We start from the raw sequence: 15,049 nt of genomic DNA, 5'->3' as shown, positions 1-15,049 counted from the left end.
TTATGGCTTCACGCGCCGTGTTTCTGGCACAACCTTGTCAATGCTCGGGGCTTACATCTCTCTCTCTCATAACCCCTTGTACCTATAAGCACTATTCAGGTGGCCACTGACCCAGCGAGCCATTATGCACACTTCCTTTCCTTGAAATGATCGTAGTGTAAAACGTGGTGCACGCCAACGCCAATGAACACAACGAACGCCGAAGGCCTGTGGCTCCATCGCAGCGTTTCTGGCACAACGTTGTCAATGCCAGCGCATGCAGTGCACACCTGCCACTACCGCCACTTATCGTAAAGCATGGTTGATGTGTCCACTGTTCCAAGAGGGCAGTTATGCGCCTTCCCTTCAGTTCAGGTGTCCACTGATATGAGGACACCTCGCCCTCACCTCACGCTACATATTGGTTGGTTGGTTGATGGGGTTTAACGTCCCAAAGCGACTAAGGCTATTAGAGACGCCGTAGTGGAGGGCTCCGGAAATTTCGACCACCTGGGGTTCTTTAACGGGCACTGACATCGCACAGTACACGGGCCTCGAATTTCTCCTCCAAAGAAATCCAGCCGCCACGGCCGGGATCGAACCCGCGTCTTTCGGGCCAGCAGCCGAGCACCATAGCCACTGAGCACCGCGGCGGCGTCACGCTACGTATTGAATTGAATTGAGTTTATTTCCGTTCGAAACAACGGAGGGGGCTCGAACAAAAAGTGAAGCAAGTCCACTTGATTACGTTCGAGCCCCCTTTACATGGCATTTGGTGAGGACAAAATTCTAGTATAACAGATACATTTACAGATTGCAGAATAGAAAAAAAATGTTAGTTATGCACAGAAAATGTTACAAAATAATTTACACAATGCCAATATGCAATTCTAAGTGCAAGGTTCACAGAAATAAGTACGTATAAAAATAATATGGGGGAACAAGGCAAAATAAGTATTAATTGCACAGAACAAGCTCGACAAAACAATTCACAAAGTGAAATTATACAAATTGTAGATAGAATATGTACAAAGCAAGTTAGGAAATAAAATAACGATGAAAGTATTTATTGCACCGCAGCAAAAGCCCAATACAATAAGGCAATGAGAATGATCACATCAGTTAAAAGTGAACAGTATTGTTTGTGAAGGTGTTAATGCATTCAGTGGCTTGATTATATATTTGTAAGGAAAGCCTTTAGCTTGGAAATGTTAGTGCGGTTGATGTGCGGTGAAGTGTGCGGTGCGGTGAAGTGCGGTGATAGTGCGGTGAAGTGTGTTTAGTAAAGTTGGAAGTGAGTGGCGGAACATTTGTTGTCCTAGCTTTGTCCGGGAAAAAGGAATTTCCCAAGGCTGTGAAAATCGCAAGTCAACGGCAACTTGTTGACTTGCTTATTTGTGCTATTGCATGAAATTCTTGCTGGTTATTTCGGAGTTGCTGTTCGTATCTTTTTGCCAATATTTGTGAGTATAAGTAATGCACACTTGTTATCTTAAGCTGAGTAAAATATTGTTCCGTATGTGCTTGTGGATCAGCCCCTACAATATGACGAACGGACTTTTTCTGTAGTATATGTATGCGATTTAGATTAGTTGAGGTTGGTATGTACCCCATACAAGAAAGCAATAGTTTATATGAGAACATATTAATGCATTGTATATGTGTAGTTTCACGACTTGCGGTAAGAATGAGTGAAATTTTGCCAAAATTCCAACTGATTTAGACATCTTTGTTAAAATATAATTGACATGGTTGTCCCATGACATGTTTTTGTGCAGATATACCCCTAACGTTTCAATCGTGTCTACTACTTGTATTGCCTCTGATCCTAACGTAATATCAAAGGTGTGCGGTATCTGAAACTGCCTAGGCGAAAAAATGACGGCTTTTGTTTTTTTTAGCGTTAATTTCAAGGGAGTTCTCAGTGCTCCACTCATGAAGATCTCGCATGACGTTGTTTATTTCAGCCTCTAGCAGTTGCAAGTTACTGTTTCGAAATAATAGGGTGGTGTCGTCTGCATATGATATGAAATGAGCAAGCGGGCTAATTCTAGTGATATCATTCACGTAAAGGTTGAACAAGAGAGGCCCAAGAATGCTTCGCTGGGGTACGCCAGTATTAATTGGTCTGCGCGATGACAGGCGGTCATTTATTGAAACGCTTTGCATTCGATGTTTAAGGTATGATATTATAAGCGATAGAGCTGTTCCTCTTATTCCGTATATTTGAAGTTTTTTAACAATGTTTGGTGATTGAGTCGATCAAAGGCTTTTGAATAATCTATGTATATACCAACTATGATTTCTTTTTCTTCAAAAATTTTTAATATTATTTCTTTCTGCGTTAGTAGGGCTAGTTCTGTTGATTTCCATTTCCGAAAGCCAAATTGTGTTGGTGTTAATATGTTGTACTTTTCGACAAATTTGGTAATGCGAGCGTGAATTATTTTTTCTAATCCTTTTGAAAAAATAGGTAGCAGCGATATCGGACGGTAGTTAGACAAATTGTTCCGATCTCCACCTTTGAAAACTGCAATCACTTTGGAAATTTGCATCTTAGCTGGGAAAACGCCTGTGGTGAGGGCTTGATTGAAGATATAGGTAAGATGTGGAGCTAGCAGGTCCAGTGCGGACTTGATAGGCCTTATTAGAAAACTATCAATGTCGCACGCAGAACTGTTACGTAGGGACATAAATGTTTCGAATACTTCACTGACGTCTACAGGACAAAGAAAGATACTGTTTGGATTCCTAGTCATAGTTCTCACTGATTCCGGACAATGAGCATTGGTTACCAGATTTACAAAATGGTTGTTAAATGCTTCAGCTAGTTGTTGTCCATCAATAACTACCCCATTTAAGATTACCTCAAGGGGATCCTGGTTAGAGGATTTTCGATTAAGCAGTTCATTTAACCTCTTCCACATGATTTCTGATTTCATGTTATGACCTGTTTCAAAAACGTTATATAGGTACTGCCGTTTTTGACTCCGCAGTATGGCATTTGTTTTATTTCTACATTTCTTGAATATTTTCCAATCCTCAGTGTCTCGTGTGCTCAACAATTTTTTGAAGAGTTTATCTTTCTTTTTTATCATTTTTAAACACTCCCTAGTAATCCATGGCTTACGTGTTTTTTGTGAGTTTCTTACGGTAACAAGATGGAATGATTGCGAATATGCTTCCAGTACGATACTCAAAAAATTATTATATGCATCATCTGGTGATGACGAACTGTAAACTTGACTCCAGTTTGCTTGAGTCAATTTAAAACGGAAAGCCTTGGTGGTTTCTTCATTAACGTATTGAATTTTTCTGACCGGAAAAGTTATGGGATGGGTACGTTTAGGGGACGTTTTGCTAAGCAAGAATATCGGCAAGTGATCACTGATATTGCACGAAAGTGCTCCTCCTAATACTTCATCTTCAGGTAAATTTGTGATAAATAAATCTATTAGTGTGCATGAGTTGATTGTTATCCTTGTGGGCATGTGAACCATGTTACTGAAGCCATGAGAGGCGAGTGCTATTTGGAATAAGTGTTCCGAGGTAGACGAGTTGAGTAAGTCTATGTTGAAATCTCCCCCTAGAATTAATGTGCAGTTATTTTTATTAGTGAATTCGAACAAGGCTTCAAGGTGATCTATAAAATCCCCCACACACCCATGTGGCGGCCTCTACGCACAGCAAAAATATATCCTGGCATAGCAGAACTAGTTGTGACTAAGAGAAGGATGAAAAGAAAAGTGCACGGGCCTGCTGACTGGCTCGGGCTGAGCCACCACCGTTGCCACGTGCAGATAGAGGAGAGGAAAGATTGAGAGACGCGTAGCTAAGCCACTGCCAATTTTATATACACCACAAGAGAGAGACAGAGAGAAACAACTTTATTGCCATAGATTGGCGGGATTTAGGGCAGGTGGGTTTGGTGTGGCCCCCAGGTGGGGGCGACTTCCTGGGCCCACGAAATGAGTGCTAGTTGGATGCTCTTGTCTGGCCTTCTGAGGAGTTGGTTCCATCCGTCTTCGGAGGGAGCTGGCAGTAAGGTTCGAGGGGGCGGATTTCCCGCGCAACCCCAGAGGATGTGAGCCTGGGTGGCGATTTCTCCCTGGTAACAATTTTGGCAGACGGGGTCGTATTCCCCGTCTGTGATGAGTGAAAGTCTAGAATGGCTAAGGATGGAGTGTGTCTGCAACCTGCGGAGCAAGGTGGCTTGCGCTCGATTCAAGTCGGGGTGTGGAGGCGGGAACTGGCGTCTCATCTCTCTGTAGAGGTTGGTAATTTCGGCAAAGGTCTGGGGAGCCTCGGCAAGAGCGTCTGGGTCCGTGAGGCCGGCCGCCCGGTTGGTTAGTCCTCGGGCTAGTCGGTCGACCCCTTCGTTTCCAGAGTTTCCCGCGTGGGCGGGTACCCAGACCAGATTGATCTTAGTCGGGAGTGCAGCCGCGAAGGATGCGTGCAGCGGGGTGGCAGATAAAACCTGCCGAGTAATTTTGTATCGCTCTTTTGGAGTCGCTGAGGACTGTGCGCGTACGTGGGTCAGCGGTGGCCAGCGCGATGGCGGTTTCTTCTGCCGCTGTCGGAGAGTGAGCTACTACTGTGGCGGCGGTGACGATAGTAGATTGTGGCGTGGTTGCACAAGCCACGTATGTGTTTGCACTTTGCCGTGCAGCATCTACGTATATTGCGTGTTCGTCGGCAAGGTATGTGGCATCTAGTGCTTGGGCTTTCAGCTGACGGCGCGTATCATGGCGGCCAGGTAGCATATTTTTGGGGACTGGTTTTATAACTAGGCGGCTATAGACCCCTATCGGAATGGGCGTCGTGGGGTGGACGTCGCCTATGGGGTTGATGTTGAGACGGTCAAGTATGAGCCGCCCGTGTTTAGTGCGTGAGAGGCGGTGGATTTGGGCGGTCTTGTGTGCCTCTATGAGTTCTGTGAGCGTGTTGTAGATGCCGAGTTGGAGGAGGTGCTGTGTGCTGGCGTACTGAGGTAGCCCCAGTGCCGCTTTGTACGCTGAACGTATAATGCTGTTCACAGCTTCCTCGTCCTTCCGGCGGAGGTGATAGTAGGGGTAGGAGTAGACTCCTGCTAATGAGGAAAGCTTGCGTGAGCCGACAGAGGTCATCCTCCTTCATACCTCTCCGGCGGGTGCTGATGCGGCGGATAAGGCCGTTGATGTGATTGGCTGTGGTGCGGAGGCGCTGAATGGCCTCCGAGTTTTGCGTGTTGTTCTGTATTAACATACCCAGAACGCGGATGGTGCGGACCGGAGGTATGGGATGGGTGTCGACTTGAAGCACAATAGGTTCTTGCGGGTCGGGTACGGGCAGGCGAGCTCGTCTGTCTCTGATGACTAGTAATTCGGACTTCGTGGAGGAGCATGTGAGCCCGTTCGCCTGTACAAAGGAGTGTACTTTATTGATTGCTGTTTGGAGGGAGTTTTGGATTTCCCCGTCAGAGCCAGAGTTGGTCCACAGGGTAATGTTATCGGCATATATTGAGTGTTTAATGTGAGGTATGTCTTCCAGGAGCGGAGGAAGGCCTCTCATTGCAGTGTTGAAAAGGAACGGAGATAGGACTGCTCCTTGTGGTGTTCCTCGGGTGCCTAGTGTGATCTTCTCGCTGTGGAGGTCTACAATGTGAAGTTCTGCTGTACGGTTATGAAGAAAGTCGGCGATGTAGTTGTAAGTGCGAGTGCCTACATTCATTTGTGAGAGGTTTGCCAGGATGGAAGCATGTGACACGTTGTCGAAAGCCTTGCTGACATCTAGGCTTAGGATGGTTCGTGTAGCTCGGATGGGTCTCGGATCGAGGATGTCGTGTTGGATTTGCCACATAATGTCTTGAGTGGAGAGGCCGGTCCTGAAGCCGATCATAGTGGGGGGGAAAGGTCCTCTTGGTCTACATGAGTGTGGAGTCTATTGAGTATGACGTGTTCCATGACCTTTCCCAGGCAGGACGTGAGCGAGATGGGCCGAAGGTTGCCCAGCTCGAGTCGTTTGCCTGGCTTAGGTATGAAAATCACTTTGGCATGCTTCCAAGTGTCTGGAAGGCGACCCTCATGCCAGTGTTGGTTGAAGAGGTCCGTGAGTGCCTCGACGGACTGATCTTCGAGGTTACGAAGCATCTTGTTGGTTATGTGGTCGTCGCCAGCGGCCGCGGTGGTTTTAATTTGGTTGAGGGCGGCGCGGACTTCTCCTGCCGTGATGTCGGCGTCCATGTTGGTGTTCTGAGCACCCGTGTATCCTGAAGGGATGGGAATTTCAGTGGAAGTATTGATGTATTTGTCTTTCAGGGTAGCGAGGAGTTCCTCATTTGTTCCCTGAAAAGCGTGTATGACACGGGTGAGGTTCTTGTGAGATGTGGATTTGTTGTGAGTTGGGTCCAGTAGATGTCTGAGCAAGAACCACGAGTTTTTGCGTCCTAACTGGCCGTTAAGACGGTCGCAGGTTTGATGCCATTGCTCCTGACTCAGTTTGATGGAGTAAGCTTCGATCTCTCGCTCGAGGCGAACGAGACGGAGCTTGAGGGGTCGATTGTGTTTTTGGCGGAGCCAGCGAGCGCTAAGACTGCGCTGGGCCTCCCACATGTGTATGAGTTTGGCGTCGGGAGAGGGGCCATCCTCGTCCTGGGTAGTCGTGGAGGTGGCATTGGCGTTGTCTTCGAGCAGCGAGTTTGTCCATGTGTCCAGGTCGTCTATGGGGGCCGAAGTGCGTTTGGCGCGCACGTATCAGAAGGCGTCCCAGTTAGTGTGCCTGATTGTTCGGTTGGGGGCTTTGCTGTGTGTAGCCGTGAAGGTTGTGCTGAGAACATAGTGGTCGCCACAAACCACGCAGATGGCGATGAGCAATCGCTACTGCGCATGAGAGAGAGAGAGAGAGAGAGAGACTGTCGGCGGGGCGATTGAGAGCGCGCGGGCGCGCCAGCTGTGCGCCGGGTGACGTCTCCTGCTCCTCGCGCATGCGCAGCTTGGCCTTTCAAGAGCTCCGCGAAATGGCTCCGCGACTAGCGTAGTGTTGCTTTGGTAACAAAAACAAACTCGCAAACTCCCGCAAGGGTAGCAACGGCGCCCTACGCGTCCAAAAGGGCCGTCCACCGGTCAACGCTTTTGAAGTGAAAAAGCTTCACTAGGCTAGTCAACACCGAGGCTAGCGTGGGCCCCGTCGTCAGAAAAAGCCACAGGTGAGCATGCGCGAACTGCATGACGTCACGGTGGACACCCGAACCGCGCCGTGAGGGAAGGAAAATGAAAAAAAAAATTGGTTTCAAGGAAAGGAAACGACGCCTGTCTGTCTCATATCTCGGTGGATACCTTGAACCGCGCCGTAAGATCCTTAAGTAAAATGAAATGAAATGAAAATTTTTTTAAGGAAAGGAAATGCCTGTCTCTCATATCTTGGTGTACATCCGAAAGGAGTGCACACCACAGTACATGTCCCTAAAGCAACCTTATGAGACAGCACCGTATTCACTACACGCGCGGCTCCTCATCCGCCTTGCCGCAGCTTTTATGCGAAGCATATTACTCGCACAACCGAGCTCTTCCTAGCTGCGCCGCGCACGGCCGCGTAGCTACCACTTGACCTTCATCGGCGCACCACGTGATATGACGTCACAACAGCTGTGAAAGCTGGGGCCTCGTGCGCTCGCTTGCGGACGCGCAGCCTCCGCCGGAGGCCTAACTCCCGCTCCTACCGCTAGGAGATACTGAAGTCACGCAAAAGGCGACGCACTCGTTGAGTCAGTTGAGCAGCGAGATGTCGGCCAGGGAGAGGGCGGCTCGCCAGACCGCAAAACTATGCTTCGCATTCTAGGCTTAACCATAAGCTAAGCCAGGCCATTTTTCGCTTCGAGATATCCAGGCTTAACCTTAGCTAAGCCACAGCCTATTTTTTTTGATGACCATCTGCTACATAATGCGCACTTTACGAGCTTCAATAGCGCCTTCTTCGCGGATCAACTAACAAGACTGCGCTTAATTCTGCTGCCTTCGTGACAGCATTAAAGTGCTCTGCTGATCCTGGGTGAACTCCGAGAAAACGTGCATTTTCACAGTATTCACTGCGGCACAAGCGTGTGTTCCTGTACTGCTTCTATCTATATGTCGAACCTCTCTCCTCATTCAATGACCTGTACTTCTGCCGCTGGTCAGGTGTTGGAAAGAACGGCCCACCGCGAAGGGCTCAAAATTTTCTTTTGGTACAGAAAGCGGGACGTGAAAATTTGACATTCAGATAACCTTGAGCTTCGAAAGCAAAGGAAAGGCGCACAACTCGCCCCCTGGGACCGTGGTTACTTCAGTCGCGCTTTAAGCTACGAAACCAATGGATCAGGAGCTTGGAAAGCAAAGGAAAGGCGTATAACTACCCTCTTGGAACAGTGGACACCTCAGACCCTGATCACCCATCCTACCGAGGAGGCCCCCCTACCTCCAGACCTACGCTCCCATCTCATCATCTATCGCATCCCTAAGCACGACGGAGAACGCAGGGCAGCCCGCGCCAAAGCCCTGCACAAGCTGTACGGCGACAATTCCGGGGTAGCCTACGTGGACGTGGCAGCGTACTCGTCGGGCTTCCGCATGGTCCTCGCCGTCGCTAAAAATCAGGCCCGATTACTCGCATCAGGCTCCATCACCACAGACTCATCAGAAATTGCAGAGGAAGCAGCCATTGCGCTCGCACTCATCTCCGCCTCTGCCACCAAAATTCTCTCCGACTCAAAATCCGCCCGATCCAATTTCGCTAAAGGCCTGATATCCCGCACCGCGGCTCGGCTTCTACGCTTCTGGCACCCCACCCGCCATGTAACCCTTATCTGGACCCCCGAACACGCAGGCCTCCCCGGTAACGAGTAGGTGCACTCCCTCGGCCGAGGTCTCACTTTCCGGGCTGGAGTTGGACCCCCTCCGGCATCCCACTTTCCGGGCTGGAGTTGGACCCCCTCCGCCATCCCGGGAGCCATACGGGATACGGACCCTGCACACCGTTACCTCATATGGGCCTCTGCTCATCAGGGGTTGGCAGGAAACGAGGCAGCAGACGCAGCCGCCCGCGCGCTCTCTCACCGGGCTGTTTTCTCGTCCCCATCCGATCAGGAACCCGATTTTAATCCGGTCTATACATTAAAAGATATTACAACATATTATCAAAATTGTCATCGCCTTTACCCTAGCCCATGTAAAGGCCTGAAGAAGGTGGATGAGCGGCTCCTTCTCCGCCTTCTCACCAATACATTGCTGTGCCCGGCAGCGCTAAAACATTTTGACCCCTCCTTTAGCGGCAGCTGCCCACACTGTAGTGCAGTGTCTTCTGACACCTATCACATGGTGTGGGCCTGCCCCTCCAACCCCGCTATTTCCCCCATCCCCAACCCAACCCGGGAGGACTGGGAGGCAACCCTGCTCGGCTGCCACGACTTACAGGCCCAACAAGCCTTAGTCGGGCGCGCCCGGGCGGCGGCAACCGCCACTGGGGTCCCATACTAGGGACCTCCACCTAGTGTTTCTAAGGATCGGTCCCTTACGGGCTGATCCAAACATACCTCCTGTTCATTCGTAATAAATGTTTTCACCACCACCACCATCCCGGGAGCGTCTGCTTACCTGCAGAGATATCCTTACCAACTACCGAGGTACCCGGCGAGTTGACCCACCTCTGGCTCCCTCTCTAACCCTAACCCAGGCCTCCCACTGGCGCCGACTCCAGACCCGCACTGCTCCCTACCCTATTAAGCATGTAATGCTTTTAGCTCCCGTAGTCGGCAGTGTGGTGACGTCACGCCGAGACCGAGAACCAACATCCGGGCACTTAAATCCACTCATCCGGGCACTGAATTCCACACATCCGGGAACTGAAACGAGAGCATCCGGACACCGTACGAGATTTAACGAGACTGTCTAAGCCCTCCTGCAGGACCGGCATACAATTAAGCGCCGGTAGCTTCGCGCCGAACGGGTGGTGGCGTTCCTCCCTTCCTGTACGGTGCGATTCTGGTGTCCACGGAGATGACGGAGAATTACTGCGCCAATTCCTTTCCTCAAAAAAAAAAAAAAAAACGTTGCCTCCCTTCCTGTACGGTGCGGTTCGGGTGTCCACCCAGATGGCAGAGAATTACTGCGCCATTTCCTTTCCTCAAAAAGCCTTGCGTTTCAAGGGCAAGGCATCGCGCCGAACGGATGGTGGCGTTCCTCCCTTCCTGTGCGGTGCGGTTCGGGTGTACATCGAGATGACAGAGACACTGCGCAATTTCCTTTCCTCAAAAAGCGTCGCGTTCAAAGGGCAAGGCATCGCGCCGAACGGGTGGTGGCGTTCCTCCCTTCCTTTACGGTGCGGTTCGGGTGTCCACCGAGATGACAGAGAATTACTCCGTATTTTCCTTTCCTCAAAAAGCGTTGCGTTCAAAGGGCAAGGCATCGCGCCGAACGGGTGGTGGCGTTCCGTGGACTGCCTGTCAGCGCTGGGCCTCCAGGTCCGAGCTGGACAGGGCCGCCTCCCAGCCCTCCCTAGTTGGCTGACTGGTAACGGCTGTATGTTCATTGTACTGGCAGGCGCACACCGATTACAAAGATGAAAAGCAAACAGAAACCGGATACAGCTGACGAGGCAGGGCGGAAGAGATTCCCTAGACACTCATAGGAAACGATTGCGTCCACATGAACCAGTGCACAGTGTGTGTGGTGTGGTGTGGTGTGGTGTGGTGTGTTGAGTTGAGTTGAGTTGAACACTAGACCCATTTCAAAATTTTGACTAGTACCATCTACGACCAATTGTTATGCCCGTAAACATTTCATGCTTACTCTACTCTCGGTTACGGGAGAGACAGAGATTCTTCTTAATGCCCGCTACCCCGATCAGTTACTTCCCCCTGTAGGCTCTGCGGGAAACCGGGAGACTTTATTTATATCCTTCTCACATGCCCCACCTTCCCACACCCTCCATCCCCAACCACGGTGGAGTCATACTGGGGGGACTCTCCTGGCGAGCTCCGCTGCTGCTGACCAGCTCCGGATAATTACCGACGCCTTGAAGAACTAAGGAAAGGAAGTCGCGTAACGCTCCCTGGGTCAGTGGACGCCTGAATCGCGTTAATAGGTACGTGGGGTGACGAGAAAGAGATGTGGGCTGCATGCGTTAGCGCTGACAACGATGTGTCAGACACGCGGCACTGCTGCAATGGGCCGCAGCGTTCATTGGTTGAGCAAACTCTCGCGATCAACCATTAACTGCCACTCTGGCAGGTGGCAGTTAATGGTTGATCGCGAGAGTTTGCGCACCCAATGGGACGCTACATGGCGGTTCAAGCAAGCGGACGCGCGTCGCATCGGTTCCGCACATTTTGACCGAATTCGACTGGACCGAATCATTCTCGCCACCGGATTTTCTTCGGAACGGAAAAATATCAAGTGCTGGATCCCCGGGATAGAAATTTCAAGCGGTAGGACCAGTTTTCGGCTTTCTACCGGACTTGAAAGTTATACAGCGGGCGCCGGCCCGCTAACCCTAACGGGCCACCCAGCTCGACATCGTGAGAGCATGGGCCGCTAACCTTGTCGACGACGCCGACGCCTAGCATCGACGCCGTTTCAACGACAGACCGAATGGCGGGGCCCAGCCAAGACAATGATGTGCCACTACAATCACCAAACGTCCTTCTCAACGAATTCCAAGAGATGGATGAAGGCGACTTCGGAGACGCCGACTTCGGAAGTGAGGACGAGATCCCGTCCGACTCCTCGTCGAGGCCAGCCGGGTACAACAACGATGCCAGCTGGGAGCTTGCACAATCCAAGCGCCAGAGAAAACTTCAAAGGCGAAAAGAACGCAAAGGCACGGGAACGGGCCCGGCCGCCAAACCTCAAGATGGAAAATTACCGGGTGATGCGACCGGCTGCAACAACAATGGATCAAGGGAGCAGAGCTGGCATAGGCGAAGAATGCCGCCACTCCCCAGAAACGACTACAAGATCATTATTCGACCTATGAAAGGACTCATGGTGAAGTCCCTCACCACCCACCAAGTAGCGCGCTCCATTGTCATGGCGTGCGGCCAGCAATGCAAGGACGATGACCTACTTGTAAGGCTTCGCACCGGATCCAATATCATTATCGTTAGCACCCCGCACGAGAAAACGGCTCAGCTAGTGCGGCACATTACCCGTCTCAAATTCGACGGAAAGACTTATGATGTAAACGCTTACGTGACAGCACCGGAAGACGTCCTGCGCGGCGTGATCCACGGTGTAGACCCAGGTACCCCTCCTGAAGAACTCAAAGCACACTTACGAGTCAGAACTCAAGGAGTGACCATACTTCAGGCAAGGATGCTCGGAAAATCCAAGACGGCAGTGCTCACGTTCGACGGCCCGGTCTTGCCGAAATTCGTCATATACTACGGAGGAGAAGTACCATGCTACCAGTACCGCCCCACTAGGCAAGTGTGTTACGTCTGCTTCCAGCAAGGACACCGCTCCGACGTCTGCCCCACACCGAACATTATTGTGTGCGGACTGTGCGGAGTTTCAAACCCGCCCGACGACCACGAGTGCGCGCCCAAGTGCATAATCTGTGGCGAGGCACACCGGACCGGATCCAAGGAGTGCCGAGAGAGATTGAAAAAAGCAAGGCCATAACCCACAGGAGGAAGAGGACGGAGCGACCAACGCGGGCGACCACCCAAGCGATGGCTCAGCTCAGAGGGAGACACATCGAGGAGCCGATCGAGGTCCAACTCCTTCCCGCCTCTACCACCAGCCGGCCCACAGGAGGGGGAGAAACAAGAGAAAAAGAAAAAGAAGAAGCTTTCCCAGACAAGCGGCGGCAAGGTGAGCTGGGCTTCTACCACTGCTTCGCACTCGGTAGGAAAGGGTAGTGACATAAACAACACAAACAACAAAGACAGTCGTGTCACAGAACCGAAGGACGCGAACAGCGATGCGCTCAGACGCGAGCTAGAACTCGCTCGAATCAAACAAAACGAGCTCGAACGCAAAGTTGAGGAACTCACAAAAACACTAAAGGAACAACAGCGGGAACTCGACACGACTAGAGCCCTTCCAAAACGACAACCACAGGCATCGAACGAAAGAGACCTTGAAACACGAATGCAACAGATGATGCAGCAGATGATGCAGGATATGATGCAGCAAATCCAATCGCAAATGCAACAGATGCAAGTACAATTCCAAGGGCAAATCTCAGAGATGAGAAGCGCTTTTCGAAAACAAAAACATACCGAAAACATTAGGGAAAGGGCGTACAACCGTCCAGCGCTAACAGCTTTCGCAAGCGAACAAGGCAACAGCAGTAACGCGTAAACATGATCAATACGTATCGGCAAGAACAAGAATACTTAGATATTTGGCAATGGAACTGCAGAGGCTACCGCAAAAAGCAGGCCCTCTTAAAACAATATATAAACACACAACTCACACCTCCTGATGTAATTTCGCTCCAAGAGACCGGAATCAAGCCGACCTTACAAGGGTACGAGGTTTACGAGAGTCAAAACGAAGGTAAAGCGGCCGTCCTAGTCAGCAAAACCATTACCGCCATCAGGCACGATACCATCGCCGACACCGACGTTGAACACGCGCTTGTTGAACTTATTCCGAAAAAGCGAAAGGGACGCAGCACGTTCTTACTGAACGTGTACAGCCCGCCGAGACAAAGAAAAGCCAAACTGTTCGAACTGTTTTATGGAGCGCACAAGCTGGCCAAAGAAAATGCACTCATCATCGTAGGAGATTTCAACGCCATGGACAGGAGTTGGGGATACCAGAAACAAGACATCAAGGGAAGGACATTAGTGGAAGTAGCGGAATACTTTGGCTGCAGTCTAATCACAGATCCTGCGACCCCCACGAGAATCGGGAATAGCGTGAGCACGGACACATGCCCGGACCTCACCTTCGTAAGGAACAGCAGGGAGTCACAGTGGGAAAACGTGATGGAAAATCTAGGCAGCGATCACTTTATCCTCCGGACACGAATAGCATCCGACACCATAAGACGCCAGATTGGACAGGCGAAAATCACTGACTGGAACGCGTTTCGCGGGGCTTGCAACAAATCTGAAGGCGGTATCCAATCACTGGAGGAATGGAGCGGCATGCTGAGAGAAACGCGACAACGATGCACAAAAAGTCTAAGGAGAACGACAGCAACGCCTGAAGTAGACGCCCACCTCCTCAGACTATGGGAAGCGAGACGCAGTCTCACCAAAAGATGGCGGAAGCAAAAACACAACAGGAAACTAAAACTAAAGATAGCAGAAATTACGGCAAAGGCGGAAGAATACGCGATGCAACTCGCGAAACAAAATTGGGAACAACTCAGCGACTCACTTAGGGGAACTCTAGGCACGGCCAGAACCTGGAATCTCTTAAGAGCACTAATCGATCCGACCAAAATAAAATCAGAGAACAATAAAGCCATCCAGCGGTTCATCCACTCCTTCGAGGGATCAGACATCGCCCTACTGGAGAAGGCACGAGAAAAATGTTTCGGCGATCACAACCCCCCGCGATACCAAGGAACGTATCGAGGAGCCGAAAACGAGAAACTCGACCGCCCCATAACTGTGGAAGAAGTTTACGCGGCAATAAGAAACACCACCAGAAACACAGCAGCCGGAGCGGACAGAATCGACAACGCCTTAATCCGCAACCTGAGCGACGACCTCATACAAGAGCTCGTCACCTTTCTTAACAAACATTGGGAGGCGGAGACGGTTCCCGAAGATTGGAAACACGCCGAAGTAATAATGATACCTAAACCTGGTAAAAAGCTACAAATTGAAAACCTCAGGCCTATATCACTCACGTCGTGCCTTGGCAAGCTTTACGAACGGGTTGTAACTTTCAGACTGCAAAATTACATGGAAGACAACGACTGTGTACCACATACCATGTTCGGCTTCAGAGCGAAGCTCTCGACGCAGGACGTTCTCCTCCAAATACAAGAAGATGTCCTGCGAAACGTACCTCGGACGGGAGAAAATGTCATAATGGCCCTGGACATCAAGGGGGCATTCGATAACGTCAGCCACGAAGCGATCCTTACGGGCCTA

The sequence above is a fragment of the Amblyomma mixtum genome, chromosome 1, assembly GCF_055824585.1.
Source record: "Amblyomma mixtum isolate Tamu chromosome 1, ASM5582458v1, whole genome shotgun sequence".
NCBI classification, from domain to species: domain Eukaryota; kingdom Metazoa; phylum Arthropoda; class Arachnida; order Ixodida; family Ixodidae; genus Amblyomma; species Amblyomma mixtum.
The sequence above is the reverse complement of the archived record's forward strand: the minus strand, read 5'-3'. Positions refer to the sequence as shown.